This window comes from Lissotriton vulgaris, chromosome 10, assembly GCF_964263255.1.
Source record: "Lissotriton vulgaris chromosome 10, aLisVul1.2, whole genome shotgun sequence".
NCBI lineage: Eukaryota > Metazoa > Chordata > Amphibia > Caudata > Salamandridae > Lissotriton > Lissotriton vulgaris.
In genome coordinates, this window is record NC_141698.1 from 1041701494 (window position 1) to 1041714801 (window position 13308).

The 13308-nt window shown below is 45.1% G+C and overlaps 1 long non-coding RNA gene across 1 annotated transcript in view; it reads left to right on the forward strand.

The window, feature by feature from the left end:
• The first annotated feature begins 647 nt into the window (after nt 1-647).
• The window catches only part of LOC147689285 (uncharacterized), a 58995-nt gene continuing 46334 nt past the window's right edge, over nt 648-13308 (forward strand). Inside the window, exons 1-2 of the long non-coding RNA XR_015300604.1 lie at nt 648-880; nt 2370-2683. This is a non-coding gene — a long non-coding RNA (uncharacterized LOC147689285). The remainder of the gene's footprint in view (nt 881-2369; nt 2684-13308) is intronic.

Genomic DNA, 13308 nt, shown 5'->3' on the forward strand with positions numbered 1-13308 from the left:
ACCAGTTTGGACCCAGCCATTTGCAAATCGTCCTGGCCCTGCTCCTCATGGGGACAGTCCAGTCTGGACTGCCAAGCCAGGTTCTCCCTGGACCGGAAACAAGCATCCTTTGACCGATTTCAGGGTATCGCCCCTCACCAGCCAGGATAGCTTGAATACAGTGGTACAGTGAGAACAGGACCCACATCTGAGCGTACCCTGACAAAAGCAAAAAGAACAGATGATGGACAGAATGCTGAACAATGCAAACATTCACCCCCAGGCACAGATCTGGCTTTAATTACTCATGTTTTTGCCACCCCATTTGTCGCCCTAAGTGGGAAGGGTATTTTCTGGCGTGGGTTCAGTGCTCACCATGCCACCGGAGTCAAACTACCCTGGCCGATGAGGGGTGATACCCAGAAACCGGTCCTGAGATGCTTGTTTCCGGACCAGGGATTACCTGGCCTGGCTAGACTGTTCCAATGGAAAGCAGGTTCAAGACGGATTTGCATATGTCCGGTTCTAAACTAGAATGATGTGGTGAGCAAAAAACAATGGATTTAGGCCGACATCTCTGGACTAGGGGTGAGGGGTCCATCGTTAGTTCTTTTTGCACATGTTCTTTGTCAAAATGTCCATAAGTACTGTCTCTACTTCAAGTGCCTAGAAAATGTACTATTCTCCAGGAAGTGAGTTTCTAAGAGGATCACTTAGCAGAAAGTGTTCACTGTTTTCTGAGTTTCCTCTTTTTCATTTTCCCCATTCTCCAGCCCGTACAAGGCCTATACCTCCGCTGAGCCAGAGTCCTGATGATGATTTGAAGAACACTACTATTTTGTTAAATGTGGGAATCATGCGCAGAACCAGAGCGATTGACCTTGCAATACATGATAGCCAGGTCAGTATTTGGTGTTGTTTGCACATTTAACACATATGAGAGTGATGAGAAGGAAATCTACCACATTAGGGAATGATGCCTACAAGTAATAAGCATTTGCAAAGAAAATGGGTCTCAGCTTTAAAAGGCCAAGCTACTGGCATTTTGCAATCCCAAATATATACATGCATCAAAACGCATGTGCACGTTGTCTGGCAATCGTGCAAAATGGCCACCGATGAACATGGCGACACACGCGAACACATGCTTTGTGATACCTGTGTGCGCTTGCATTTTGACGCATGAGGCCTTTTTTAGTGTAGCATAGCGGGGGCCATGTTACCACTATAAATTAAAATGCATAGTGCAAAAAAGGGGAGGAGAGTGGCATGTCATGAATTTGCAGCTGCCGCGCCCGCACAAACAAAAATAATAAAATAAAAAATAAAAAATATATAACATGGGGAACAGGAGAGGGAGTGGGATGGGAATGGGGCGGGAACATTGAGGAGGGGAGTGAATAGAGAGTGCGGGCAGGAAGAGAAGCAAACACATGGACTGCTGAATATAAAGTAAAGGAGTCAAGCGGTGGCAGTATACAACCCATGCAGTCAGAATACTGCGAGACCAAAAGGATCCCAGGCAGCTCAAACACAAGAAAAAAGATTGAATCATGAGCAGGCATCTGAGACAGACCACAACGCCATGCAATCAAGAGTAAGGGGCTGACCCAAAACCCACTATAATGATACTTTATGCATTTGAAACAATATGTCTTGCTAACAAAACAGCCAAAGAGCTCTATAGCCAAGGCCTAAAAATGAGCCGCGACATTCCAACCTTTCAGATTCTTTGGAGTACTTAAAGTGATGGCTCAAGTTACTCATCATGACATCCAGCATGAGGATAAGAATATGGTAAATAAAAGTTAGATGTAAATCCACTGCCACACTTTCATAGAGGAAGCCAGACAGAGGTGAACGTCACCAAAGGTGGTAGCGCTATGTTGGTGCAGAACTTTACTGTGACCGTCACACAATCCAGAATGTCAATGATACCTTGTTTATTAATCCAAAGTCTTTTTGAAAAGCGTGTCCTGTTTCGTCGCAAATACAGACCCACTTGATGTGCTATTTCCGCCATTGTTTCACGGCATTATTTGACCATAGACTGTAGGCTCAAGGTTACTGTAATAGAACAATTTGTTTCTTTCCACCTGCAACTTCTCTTTTTTCAAAGAGACATTACAATGACTGCCATGTTAGGAACTGGAATGAAACAACACCCCTTTTATGCTGTGAAAATAAACAAGTGTGTGCCTCACATAAACTGGCGCTTAAGGAGAGTTATACAAATATTTTAAGAATAACAATGTGAAAATGTGGCCAGAAAACAAATATGTTTTTTTCCTGTAAAACATCATTATAAAGTCATAGAAAATCCCCAAAATGAAGAGAAGATTTCATTTGAAAACATTTTCTGAAAACGTGATGTTTTTCTTTCTTTTCAGACACATGGCAAAAAGTCACCAAACTTCAGGTTACATTTGCAAATCACTGGAATGGCTAAATGTAAACCAGGACCTGAGACTATTTGGATCTGGATTTTGGCACTCATGAGTTGAAAAAGCCTACATTTTGTTGATGTCATCTTACTTTCCACTCCGCTGCTACTCTTTGTGCATTGCAATAACGGTGGAAAACGTATCTGTTACCCTACTACTGGCAATAAAAGCCCAAGACCGAGGTGTGACAGTTGATCAAGACTTCTCCTTTGCACCTACGGTTATAGCCACCATCTGGAAAACATTGTATCCAATACCAGGTGAGCAAAGAAAGTACCAAGATTGATTTGAAGAAAAGAAAGCAGGGGCCCCATAGTTCTTCTTAGGAGCCCGCAAGCCATTAAGTTCTGCCAAATCTCACAGTTGTAGAATATCAAGACTACCTGGTGTTGATTCCACCTTATTCCTCCACAATCCTACCACATTTTCTCTTTATCTGACGCTTGCATGTGATTTCCTTCCTGCTTTCTCAATTTGCCACCGTTTTCTTTTTTTCCCTTCCTCTTATCTCCATCTTCTTCCTTTCTCTCAAAGTCTGATGATGAAAAATAAGTCCCAGTCCCAGTCTCAAACTGAGTGCTGGTGCCCACCACCTGCAGCACCGACTCAAATTAAGCACTTTTAAATAGATCACATACGGATTTCCTGCAATCTAGACAGGATTACCGCAATGTCCTTCAGGCAGGCCTCCACCAAAAGCATGGCAATAAATTCATCTTCCAATCTAAATCAAGAGAGGAGCTCAGGCCAATACTGAAAGAACCTCACTGACTACATATTGCTTTCAGAATAAAAATCCCCCAAATCATCTTTCGTGGATTGCATTGGTAACCTTTACATGTAACGGCTTACCAACCACGGCTTACCCACCACGTTCTTAAAACAGAGGTCTCATGAGTGCTCTCAATGTTAGAAAAGGCCAAATCTGGGGCCATGCGCTGTCTTAGGTGAGACCTAAGCCGATGGGAGATATTTATGGCAACAAGTATATTTGTGCATGTTACAGATCATTAGAGGAAAAAGAACCGCTCTGCATGTTTCTATACATTCTGAGCTACAGCATTTTTAAAATGCATTTTGGTGTGTTTGGTTTTTCACTAGAGGTTACGCTTTTATTTTTCATGTCTGCAACCATGCTATCTCTTACACTTCAAAAAGCAAGAGCCCAAATATTTAACTGGTTTGTGGAAAGGGTGATAAAATGACCAATCAACGCTGCCACTGAAATGGGGGCCTGAGTGTTGGAAACTGTGAAAATGGCAAACCAGTTTTCTTATTTGAGCTCTGGAGTTGCTTATTTAGAAGCCTCTAATTGTTAGCTAATGTACCATGCATGAACAGGGATGCTTTGAAAATGAAAGACTATTTCCTACTGAAAAATGCTGTCACGTCAGAGATGATAGGTACTATTTATCTAGGACTTCCAACAAGGAGTGTGTTTTGCTGTACTTCCTTTGCTTTCATTGGCTCCCTCTGGGACTACAGTTTTATAGGCCTCCCTAATACCGCAGTAGATGAGGACACTACAGAGGGCTTGGAGAGTGGCGGCCTCCATTAACATACCAGATCATAACTTTCTGGAGAAAGTATCTAGATTCATAGCAGTGCCTGGTCATGTATGTTGGGATCCACCGTCTGTATTTACAAGTATAGTACTGTCCTCTTTTCTGGTTTACGGGAGACTGGGTAATGTTGTACATCTCACTGAATTCCACGTTCCTGTTATTTGGGCCTTGATTCTGGTAGGGTAGCGTGGATTGCGCCTGAAGAGTGCGTAGGTTTAAAAACGTAGCTATATGTAACACGTAAAGGGCGTTGAGTAAATGGCAAGCCGAATAAGTGTTCTATCTTCATATAAACAACAAAACACATTTACCAAATGATAACTAGTATAGTAAAGCATAACCATCAGCAATGTGAACCAATTATGGCCAATAGGAGGGTTCCTCTAGGCATTAAACTTGGCTTAGCATTCTGTGTACAAGGAATGTTCACTGATATCAGTATGTTGAGCAGAGGCTCTTGGTGCACGTGAGGTGTATAGATGGGCGGCAGCAGCACAACATTTGAGTTCATAGCAGTCAGTGTCCTTTTGGGTCCTGCCAGGAGCATGATCTGAATTGCTGCTGCCAGAAGTAATCATGTCTTAAGACAGTGTGTGTGCCAGCAGGAAGTCCTAATCTCCTGGATAACCACAGCCACACAGAGAGAGTTCACCTGGTCTCAATGTAAGCTCAAAATCAACGGAGGTAGAAGATAATAGCAGCAGTGCCAGTAATGGGGCACTCCAGTCAAGGCATGGGCTCCTCACAGGCCGGTCAGCCCATCATCATGGCAGGCACACAGCAACGGGGCCGCAAACATTCTTTTCACAGGGTTTGGGCTGTTCCTCTGTTCTACTTGGCAGTCTGACGCCTTCTTTACGGGGAACATCCTTTACAACGCGGATGTTACCCCGCAGTGCAGTTACGACGCGTCTTTTACAAAGCAAGTCGGAACCACGACTTGCGCTGGAGGGCGCTCAAGGATAAGGAATAGTAGCTTTACTATTCCAGCACCTTCCCTACTGTACGTAGGCTGGTGTTGGAATAGTACATTTAACTATTCCTAAGTCCGCAACCCTACAGCGCAAGTCGTGGTAACGACTTGCGTTGTAAAAGACGCTTTGTAACGGTACGCATGGTAATACCACGCGTTGTACCGTCATACATCCTTCCTACTCACAGAAAGAGCAAACTGCCCCACAGTCCTAGAGTCTATCCATAGCTGTTGATGACTACAGAAGCATGGCGCTCTGGCTCAGCCCATCCTTAGTGCTGCTGCATAGAGCTTTGAAGTAGTGTTTGGCCACCAGTATACAGCCACCTTGTGGTAGTTGAGGACACATCAACAAGCCAACCATCCAGGAGCTGAAACCTGCTCAGAGGTCAACCAAATTCAAGTACATCTTTTGGTACTTGTTGTTTAACTCCATGGTGATGAGGAATCCAAGGGCGCAATAGGCACCCTGGCAGCGACAGAGTGGTTGATGAATGAGAAGGTATGGACATTATGGGGAGCCCTCTCCATTTCTTTCAGGGGGCCCCCAAAGATTTTGTTATGCCACCGGGTTAAGCAGATAGAGAGGAAAGGCTCTAGAATCCAAGAAATACACCAGAAATGTATGAAGGCTGGTTTCGTGGAGTGCACCCACATTATGAGTCTTCCATTTCAGGGGAGGCTTCCTCAAGGCCGGTGATAATTCACTGGGGGAGAAGTTCCTTTGCAGAAAGACTATGGTTGCTGTGACTGTTAGGGGTGAAGCACAATTTTGTGAAAACGCAACTGCCTTTAGCCTGACCCTGCCAAACCACTCTAAAGTGAAATGTAGTGAAAGACATGTAGCATTGAGAAGGGATGGGAGGAAATATAAAATTACATGAACACTAACAAAGCCTTGATTACGTGGACTAAGGTCTAAGGTCTGGACAATTGTAGCAAATTAACTGTGATAGGTTGCCATGTAATGCACTACAAGGGTCACAGAGGAATGGGGGAGGGAGGCAAAAAGAGAAGAAGGGTTGTTAAAGCCAAGAAATATACTTGAAGCCTTTTTTGTAAAATGTCTTTTAGGCAAGAATTGTTTAGAGACTGTACAAGGTAGTAATACAATATACCTAAAATTCTATTGCTCCTTGATATGGTATCTGTTCTGGGGTCTCAAGCTCAATCATAACCTGAGGGGTCGCTGGGAAGGGGTAGCTAATGTAGTGCCCCCAAGAACCTCTATAAAACTTTTTTTTACAAATGTTGAACTTTTCCACCGGATAGCCATTGCATCTTCCTTAGACTCACACACATCTCTTTAACAAAGTCGCCCACTGAGACTTACATATGATGAAGCATACCCGCAGTGTAATAACAATCATACCACATCTTATAATGTACCTCTTTACTGATTATTCGTTATTGATCTGGAAAGGTCTTCCAAGAGGCATACAACCTCTGATTCCCAAATTTCCACCGCAGTTTTGTTTCATTTATTTTTAATAGGACCCTCGAAAGCTGCTGTAAAACATAGCAATATATCAAGTATGTTGAAGATATACTCCTGGAGCTTGGGCTTACTGCAATAATCGATCTAGCAGAGCAGCCTATCATATTGTTACATGTATTCACCAATGTCCAATCTGCGTCGCCCCATCCCAAAATCAAGTTTGCATGTCGAAGATGATTGTATCTTCCCCATCTCAAAAGCTCAATCTTTCACTCCCCGGCCCTCCACTCAAAGGTTCATTAATGGCGGTCACCCCTGATATGTTAGTGGCCTGGCATATTGTGGCCACTCCAGATGTAATGATGGCCCTGGCATGTGGTGGCCCTCTTAGAAGAGACAACGCAGAAAAATGAAAAGGGTGGAAGGTAGAGAGGAAGAAAGATGCTGTATATATCTTGAACAAGCGATCTACATCTGTGGCAGATTTTCCTCAGTCATGCTTGGGAATAGCAGCTAGAACCTCCAACAACCCTCTAAACACCTGCGCTCCTCTTCACTCCCCCCCATCTGTCACAGATGCTTATATTCAATGTGCTAGGGTCTGAGTGAGCCATGTGCCCGGCCTGTGCTTGACATATGAAAGTGCACGGACCCTTCCTATCTGTGTTGGGAAGCAGCTCTGATTCAATGTTCTGGAACATGGGCCAATCTGTCATTGCAGACCATTGGGTGCCCACTGGCATCTGTCGTAAGTAAACTCATGAGTAGCTTGCCATTATAGGCGGCTGTAAGTGAGCCTGTGCAGCTATGGTGCCCATGATTGCGTTTGCTGCCTGGCTTGTGCGTGCGCACAGATACACATATTAGTTAAACCCCTGTCCAGTCTGCTGTGCAGATTTAGGTGGGTGCATTTGCACCCCTGGTGCTGGGAACTATGTGTCCCACCTGCCATCACAGGTCGGTGTGCGCACTAGTGCATGTGCGCCCAGGTAATGAGGAATACCTATGTTTGTTTTCACTACCTATGAAGCCTGCTCTTACCATAGGTTAACATGGGGAATTGGTTGACATTACTTCGAACTGCAATAGTGTATTGGATTGGAGCAGCATCATGGTGTTTCATATCCATGGATTTGTAGTGCCAAACCCTTTTCATTGGTAAAGGGGGTTTTGGCATAACTCACGTAGAAATGGCATTCATAGAATATGGACATTTCTATGCTCCAAGAGACTCAAGACTGTGGTGTCTGGCTCCAGTGGACTCCAGGGGTCAGGGAGAGCACATCTGTGCATTCCCCAGGCGACAGCCATAAACAATGAGCATCCCATGGGAACGGCAAACCTCTACCCTTTGAGGGCCACATAGGATAGATTGAATATAGAAGTTTTGACACTTAGCCTCTAAGGGCTGGATCATGGCCCCACTAAAGATTAAGATCTGCATTCCATGGCCCCATGGCACACAGGCGTACAATTTAGATGAGACATCTGTGGTTCAAAGAAAAAAACCCTAAACCACCCCGAACTTCAAAGGCACGCACCAGTATAACTAAGGGTGGCATCTTTCAGCAAAGGGTGAGATACGCTTTTGGGGATGAGGGAACGGAGAACCCGGACTGCGTGGTGCACATTGCCAGAGGGCTCTGTAGTGCAGATGGAGAATAACTGTCCGAATAGTGGCTGACCTAGGCCGAGGATCTGCGGAAGTGTGGCGCCCTGATGTTTGCTCTTCAAGGCCCAACCGTGGGCCTACCTTTCTCCTGCAGATCTCAGAGACATCAAAGATCTCCTGTGAGGGTCCTACATCATCTACCTGTGACATCTGGAGAGCTGTGCCCTCTCAAGTGCACACCTAGTCTACTAAATCACAACTGGCATCTTGGTGTGAGTTGGAATTAAGACTTGTGACTGAAGACCGGATTGCCTAGGGCAGAGCCCCGGAAATCTTGCCCACTTCTAAGGCGCATGGTCCCCGTTTTGCGGAGCCCCTGACACTCAAAAAGCATCTAGTTGGTGGTGAGCGGATTCACTGTTTGCGAGACCCCGCATGGCCCTTTCATCGATCGTGTCGTAACTCTCTCGTGCAACAAGCAGACTGCATGCTTATTGCGTGAGGTGTCCGATTCACAGGGTGCAACCTTCGAAAGTGGGGGTGTACCAATACTAGTGCATTTTTGTACTTCATGTGGCTCTGCTGAACTGGCGCCTGTGTGTGTGTGATCAGATTGGTCTGGTGCAACCTGTATCATTGTGCACCGACTCTGTGCCTCATTTCAAGGGAGGTACGGAATTGCATCTCTTCGCTGTTTGTGCCGGAATTGCTGGTGCAACCCATCTCAATGTGCACCGGTTGTTGTGCGTCCATTCCAGGGAGGTGAGGAATGTGCAATTCATCGTGTTTGAAAACTGAAGTGCCTGGTGCGACTCACACCAACACACATCAGTTGCTGTGCCCGAATTGCCTGAGCATGACCCGGATCATCATGTACCGATCAAGGCATCTCATCCTATTGAGAGGCTCCCCTGTGTTACTCCCTAATCATCAGTTATTCCCTTGGTGACCCTTATAGCGGCAGGCCAACTGTCCTCTCTACACCTGGCCCCTCTCGAAGACATCATGGTGCCAGGTAGTAGCGAGAGAGATTGACTGTGGTGAAGGAACGATTCTGAGACAGTTTTCAGGTGGGTCAAGAGAAGGAGTGCCTCCTTTGTGTCTGTAGACCTGTGGGTGAACTTCCTGAATGGCTGCTAACTTTCTCTTGGTTATATCTAAATACTAATTAAAACTGCAACATATTCTCAACTGCTTGACCCAGATTAAATGTGACTTTGGCCGCGTGCCCTCCCAGTGTCCGGGAGGCAGGGTTGGTTGTCTTTCATCCAGGGGTATAGGACAATTAGGTGAACTAGAGGGTGGAGGGAGGCTTGGGCCACGGAGTCTGCAGAGTATGAACCATTGACCTGCTGGGTACCAGTGGCATTAGGGTCCTGAGTGCGTATGTGTTCAAGAGTGTTCCGTACTGACTGGTTGATACCTGTCACACCGTGTAGGGGTGCGAAGTGAGTGTGAGTGAGAGGGAATGATCATGTGCGGACCGCCTGTGATTCATGACACTGGCGGGAGTTGCCTTTTCATTCGTTGATTTTATGCCAAAAACACAATACATTTGAAACTGGGTTTTTCCGCTTTGCTCTAGCCCCCAGTGCTGCTAAAAAGGTGTTCTACTTTCATGTAAGTACATATTGTTGATATTGTGCACCACGCACGGGTGCTAGCTCTCTTAATGGGGGAGAGGGAGTAGGGGGTAGATTAGGAATTGTCCATAGTGAGCGTACTATTGATATCATAACAATGTCCGAATGTGTTTTCTGCCCAAAAGTATATGATGTTAATGTTATAAGGATTGAATATGTGTGCTGAATATACATTATTTTTACATACATCCTGTGTGAAGTCTCTTTTGTGACCCTCAGTGTATTTATAGTGTGCAGCTGCTGTGCCTTTTTGATTTGATTGGGAATTTGTATAGCGCTCTATCACTCCGAGGAGCATCTTGGCGCTTATTTGTGGCTTGTGTATTCCAAAATGTGGGAGATGTAGTAGTCCATGAAGGTGTTTCAGTTTAAACTAGGGTTTTGCAGGTAGTACCTGTTTGGTTGTAGATCCAGGTTTTGATGGCTTTCCTGAATTTGCTCTCGCAAGAGATTTCTCGAATTTGAGGTGGGAGTTTGTTCCATGCTTTAGAGCCTTTGACCGCTAGAGACTTTCCACCTCTAGTGGCCAGTCGGAACTTTGGGATAATCATTAGGTTGGCCGTAGCAGATCTCAGATGACGTCCAGGGTAGTAGCGATTAAAATTGTTGAGCAGGTATGTTGGGCCTCTTTTATGAAATGCCCTAAAGGTGATTATCAGTAGTTTGAACAGGATTCTCTTTTGTATGGGGAGCCAGTGAAGAGTGTCAAGTGCTGCAGATGCCGAGGACTTTCTTGGCATTTTTAGCACTAGTCTTGCTGCAGCGTGTTGTACCATTTGCAGCTTATGTAGTGCGGCTTTGTTGACCCCTACATACAGACTGTTACAATAGTCCAGCCTGGATGTGATTAATGCCACCGCTACCGTTTTCCTAGCTGATAGGGGGAGGAAATCAAAGAATTTTCGAAGACTCTTAATGACGTTGAAACAAGAGCCAGCCACTTCACTTGTCTGTTGCTTTAAGGACAATGCCTCATCGAATTTGATTCCTAAGTTTCGGGCACTCTTTATAGTGCTCGGCGGGGCTTCTGCGTTGGATGGCCAGCAGGTCTGGGGTGAGAACAAATTGTTTTTCCCGAAGGGTAAGATTTTGGTCTTTGCGGTGTTACATCTCAAATGGTTTGTGTTCATCCACTCAAAAGTGGCTTTCAGACAATCTCTAAGGGAGCGTTCAGCGATTGCCGCGTCCTCATCTAGAATTAGGATTAGTTGAGTGTCATCGGCATAGGCTATTGAGCTAATGGCAAAGGAGGAGATGAGTTTCATTAATGGGACCATGTATAGATTAAATAATATGGGGCTTAAGCTGGAGCCCTGAGGTACCTCAGATTGGACTTCCCTTGCCTCAGAGTGGTATGGCCCTAGGATGATGGTCGGTTTTCTTTGTCTAAGGAAGTTGGTAAACCATTTCAACACGGTGCCCCCTATGCCTGCACTACTCAGGCGATGAAGTAGAATATCGTGGGACACCGTGTCGAAAGCTGCGGATAAATCCAAAAGGATCAGGACTGCTCTTTTGCCCTGATCCAGAGCGGCTGTGATTGTTTCCGTCGAAAAGATGAGGGCAGATTCAGTGGAGTGGTGAGAGCGGAAGCCCGCTTGGTTTGGATGGAGAAGGTTATTGTCCTCTAAATATGCGGTGAGCTGTTTGTTTACGCATGTCTCTGTAAGTTTGCATAGTGCTGGGAGAAGTGATATGGGTCTAAGTTTTGACAATGTCGTAGGATCCTGAATAGCTTTTTTTTGGAGAGGTTTGACTACTGCGACCTTCCAGCATGTGGGGATATCTCCTGTTTGCAGTGAAGAGTTCAATATTGAATTGATCATTGGGTTGACCTCATCTTTTATGGCCTTAAGTAATAAAGGAGGACAGGGATCAAGAGGAGAGCCTGAGTTCAGTTTTGAGATGGCTTGGGAGGACTCGGCTGAGTTGATCATGGTAAAGCTGTCCCATGTTGTGGAACCAAGTGCATCCTTTGAAATTGTAGGGTCAGCTGTGTTTAATGCTAGCTGATTTATCTGTGGGAACTCTTTTGTAAAGTTTGTGATTTTCTGTTCAAAATATTCCGCAATTTTGTCACAGAGAGCTTGGGACGGTGGAATTTCCTGAGATAATATTTTGGGTTTTCTAAAGCCGTTGACTATTTGGAATATCTCTTTTTGGTTATTATTGGTCGACTCAATCAGGTTTGTATAATAGTTTGTTTTCGCAAGCTTGATAGAGGTATGGTAATTCCTCCTGGCTTTTTTTATAGTTTTCTCTATCTTCACTCTTGTATTGGCGTCGCCATTTTCTTTCTAGAAGTTTCACTTCTCCTAGTGTAACCTTTAGGGAGTTGGTGTACCAAGGAGCGTTTTTTTTCCTTTGTATCCTTTTTGATTTGGTTCCTCCTGTTGTCAGTCTTTCCCCAATAGTTTTCATCCAACCCTCGTAGTGTTCATTATCGGTGATCACATTTCCCACTGGTGAAGGTTTTTCTGCTTCTACCCAGTTCATTAGGTCCGGGTGTTCGATGATTTTTTTCCAGCAGGGGGTTGAGCTTGTATTGCTGAGGATTGGATTAGTTTTTTTATTGTTATCTATTTTTAGATTAAAACTAATGAACTTGTGATCTGACCATGTTTGGGTCAGTGGTGGTTCTACTGTAATTGTATTGATATTAGAGTAAATGCAGTCTAATATGTGCCCAGCATTATGAGTTGGCTCCACAGTTTGGATTGTCAGACCCAGTATGCGCAGGATATCTTTGAAGCATATGACGTTAGGGTCATTGGGATTGTCCAGATGTAAGTTTGTATCTCCTAGCAAGGTGAAATTTGCGGATCGTAGAATTAAGTTAGCAAGTGCTTCCCCGAGACTATCTAAGAACCGGGTTGTTTGTCCGGGGGGTCGGTATACTAATAGGCCGGAAAAGGTAAAAGAATCATGAGCTTGCAGACTAAAACTCAAGCATTCTGCATCTTTTATTTCGGGTATTTCCATGGTGGAACATTTAAGGGAATCACGATGTATGATTGCTAGTCCTCCTCCTCGTTGAAGAGGTCTGTCCAATCTCTGTATTAGGAAGCCCGGGGGTAGAGCTTTGACTATGTCCGGGTTGGACCAATCTTTGAGCCATGTCTCAGTTACCATTAGATAACCGAGGTCATTTTCAACAATAAGGTCATATACATGTTGGGCATTCTTGCACATGGAACGTGCATTTATGAGGCCTCCCTTGAGAGTCCTATCGGCGTTTTTGGGTCGTTGTGTCATGAAGGGTACAATATTTTGTTTGCATTGTGGGCAGTTAATAGGTCCCATCCACTTGTCTAACGCGATGGTTTGAGGACAGTGCGGAGTATGAGTATTCAGAGATAATAGATGTTGTTTAGTTGGTGACATGTAGGTGGTGACCGGTACAGAGTTTCTGGCCCTAAGCCCGGACTCAGCGCGGACGGGCGCAGACGGGCAGGACTTTGGCTTGACTTCGGCGCCACTACGGCGCCGCTCTCCGCGTCCGCTGCGCGGAGGAGTGCCCATCTCCTTTTGTAGTCTCAGGCGCTACAGCTCTGGGACTGCCCTCTTCCCTCAATATGGCCGCCACAAAACGGCTATTATATCAGGGTCTGTGACCAATGTGTCCGAGAGTGTGGGGAATGCAGGAATGCAGGA